The sequence below is a fragment of the Mandrillus leucophaeus genome, unplaced genomic scaffold (genome assembly GCF_000951045.1).
Source record: "Mandrillus leucophaeus isolate KB7577 unplaced genomic scaffold, Mleu.le_1.0 Scaffold43, whole genome shotgun sequence".
NCBI classification, from domain to species: Eukaryota; Metazoa; Chordata; class Mammalia; order Primates; family Cercopithecidae; genus Mandrillus; species Mandrillus leucophaeus.
In genome coordinates this window covers 1,299,439-1,303,118 of record NW_012104587.1, presented here as the reverse complement: position 1 = coordinate 1,303,118, position 3,680 = coordinate 1,299,439, and positions in this window count along the sequence as shown.

The window sequence follows — 3,680 nt, the reverse complement described above, 5'->3', positions numbered from 1 at the left end:
AAAAAAAAAAAAAAAAAAAAAGAGAATTCACATCTGCATTTGCTTGTATTTGCACAAAGTATCTCACAAGTGTCTTCTTTCTTTTAGGTTTTCTTCTGTGTCCTATCATCTGGGCTCTTGAATCCAGCCTATCTTGAGGACTTCAGGGTCTGCATCCCTCCCCTCTTGGGGACTGTTGAACGGTGTAGCCTGCCTGCAATCCCAGCACTTTGGGAGGCCAAGGAGGGCAGATCACCTGAGGCTGGGAGTTCGAGACCAGCCTGGCCAACATGGCGAAAACCCCTCTCTACTAAAAATACAAAAATTAGCCGGGTGTGGTGGCAGACACTTGTAATCCCAGCTATTCAGGAGGCTGAGGCAGGAGAATTGCTTGAGCCGGGGAGGCGGAGGTTGTAGTGAGCCAAGATTGTGCCATTGTACTCCAGCCTGGATGACAAGAGAGAAAATAAATAATTTCCATCTCAAAAATAAATAAATAAATAAAAGGTGTGTGTGGCTGATGGAGCTGAAATGGGCAAGAAAGGTGAGCTGGACCATGGGTACACCTAAAGCCCATCCAATGCCGCCACTAGTGGATCCCTCTGTGGGCAGTGGCTGGTCTGGCCGGGGCAGCAGTGATGGCCACAGGGGTCTTAGGCAGGAGTCATATCACCCATAACCTCAGACTCTGCTCTCTACTTTCCACCTTCATGGTTCAAGGTCCTGGGGACAGGATAGCTGGCTCCTGGGTCTTTGAGGAACTTCACAGCTAGGAGGAGAGACAGAGATGGGTGTAACTGGTGGGAATGCTCTGTGGGGAGATGGAGGAAGTCAGAGAAGGAAGCGGTGCTCTGGGAGTTGAGAGGGGGCTGCCCCCAGGCCGGGCATGGGGGCTCATGCCTGTAATCCCAGCACTTTGGGAGGCCGAGGCGGGTGGATCACTTGAGGTTGGGAGTTGGAGACCAGCCTGACCAACATGGAGAAACCCCGTCGCTACTAAAAATGCAAAATTAGCTGGGCCTGGGGTGTCACGTGCCTATAATCCCAGCTACTCGGGAAGCTGAGGCAGGAGAATCACCTGAACCTGGGAGGCGGAGGTTGCGGTGAGCCAAGATCGTGCCACTGCACTCCAGCCTGGGCAACAAGAGCGAAACTCCGTCTCAAAAAAAAAAGTGAAAAAACAAACAAAAAGAAAGCTGCTGCCCCAAGAAAGGTAACTGGGCAGAGGAGAGAAGGCACGTGGATGGCTGGCATTTGAGCTGGCCTCTGGTGGATGGGTGATGCCGGTGGTTGGGGTGAAGTGGGGGATGTGCCAGGAGGAGGAAGCCACAGGAAGGGGGGCCCAGGCTCAGGAGGGGGGACCTGGCCATGGTCCGACTTGCATGGGACAGATGAGTGCACAAGTACAGTGGGAGTCTGGGGGTACCGGGGGAACTGGCCTTTCAGGTGCGGGGCTGGTGGTTTGCTGTGATTCTGGAAGGTACTGTGACTGCCACCACCAAGTGTCCCAGATAGGCTCTACCATCCGGCCCTTGGGAGAGCCCTGCTTGGTGGTGGTGGGTTTCTCTCCCTTGCCTCAGGAGCCTGCAAAGCCGCTGCTTCTCTGACCCTCTACTTGAGATAGTGAGGCAAAAAGTGTGTTAGTCAAGGCTTGGAACTCAGAGCTTTTTTTTTTTTTTTTTTTTTCTGGAGACGGAGTTTCGCTCTTGTTGCCCAGGCTGGAGTGCAATGGCACGATCTTGGCGGCTCACTGCAACCTCTGCCTCCCGGGTCCAGACAATTCTCCTGCCTCAGCCTCTCAAACAGCTGGGATTACAGGCGTGCGCCATCATGCTCGGTTAATTTTTGTGCTATTAATAGAGATGGGGTTTCACCATGTTGGCCAGGCTAGTCTCAAACTTCTGACCTCAGGTGATCCTCCCGCCTTGGCCTCCCCAAGTGCTGGGATTACAGGCGTGAGCCACCACACCTGGCCAGAACTCAGAACTTCTTAAACTCTAACACCTGCTCCTCAAATCCTTAAACTCTATACACTGTGAGTTCCAGGCCAGAACCCTCAAGCCTGACTTAGCGTGTGGAGAGGGCTGGGACCTGCTGTTTCTGGCCACATGTGGTCAGTTACCTACCTGGTCACTGTGCAAAGACACACTGTTCCGAGGGAAGACAAGGCATGTGGCTATTAGCACCATGAGGATGACAGTGAATCGGAACAGCTCCTGCCAAATCTTGCAACCCAAACCCTGTGTTGGCTGTGCCTAGCTCTGGGGGAGCCCTGGTCCTTGGGTGGCTGAACCTTCCAGCTGGGGCAGTGACTGGGGAGCCTGCTCTGAGCTCACCCCTTGCCCAGGCTCCAGCTGGGATGGCGTGAGCAGCTTGGGCCTGGCTCTGGCCTTTGAGAGTGGAGCAGGGGAAAGAGCCTCTGCAGAGCCAGAGGGCGGGAAGGTGCTAAGGGGCCTGGAGGCCTCTCCTGGGTGTTTGGACTACAAGGCCCTGGATCTGCTGGCCCCTCCTCCATGTATGGGGTATCTTGGGTGCACGTGTGGGTGCCAGGTTGTTCAGCCACGTTCAGTGCTCCTCGGGGAGCCCTGCCCGTGTCCCCATCTAGAGGTCTGGTGGCAATGGCCGCTGGGAGGGGTTGGGCCAGCAGCAGCCCCAGCCCATACTGCTAGAAGGCATTGGCTGAGGCTAGGTGCTCGCCCCCGGGTTCAGTGCTCGGTGTATTGTAATGAGCAGGAAGCTGGGGTGCAGTGTGCTGGCAGCTGGCTGGCTGCAAGTCCCAGCGTGGCCCAGAAAACAGGTTGGCGGCCTGGGCAGGCTGTTCTGAGCCTATCCATCCGGCTGGGCTGCCGGGGGAGGACTCGTCGGGCCGTGGGCTTGGGTCAGTTCCTGGGGTAAGCTGCGGAGGTCAGCCTCCTCCCTCCACCCTGAGCATCCGGCTCTTCTAGTGCTCAGGAAACAACTCTTGAGCAGAGCAGGTTTTTCCTTAGGCGTTTGGTTCATTCTCTTCGGCCTCAGCAGCTCCTGGGGCTGAGCCCTGCATTGATTGACCCAGGGACCTCCTAGGAAGAGGAGTTTCATTCATCTGGATATTCCAGCCTTTCTTTTTTTTTTTTTTCTTTTTGAGACAGAGTCTCGCTCTGTCGTCCAGGATGGAGTGTAGTGACGCTATCTCGGCTCACTGCAAGCTCCACTTCCTGGGTTCGCGCCATTTTCCTGCCTCAGCCTCCTGAGTAGCTGGGACTACAGGTGCCCGCCACCACGCCCGGCTAATTTGTTGTGTTTTTAGTAGAGATGGGGTTTCACCGTGTTAGCCAGGATGGTCTCAATCTCCCTACCTCGTATCCACCCGACTTGGCCTCCCAAAGTGCTGGGATTACAGGCGTGAGCCACCGCGCCGGCCAATGTTCCAGCCTTTCTGTCCACCAGCCACAATGCCTAGGGCCTGTGAGCCTTTAGAGGGCCTCAAAAATGGTCATGTATCTGCTGGCTCCAAAATACAAAAAGAAAATCTCAAAATTGTAATTAATGGATATCGATAACATAATTCCAACGAGTAAATTGCATTTTAGCTCCACTATTATGTAGCTGTATGCAAATGTAATAAAGTTTAAATCGTATGTACCAAATGCATAATTCGTTTTTAGTGTCAAAATTGTTATTATTATTATTATTACTATTATTAGTTTTTGAGACAGAGTCTC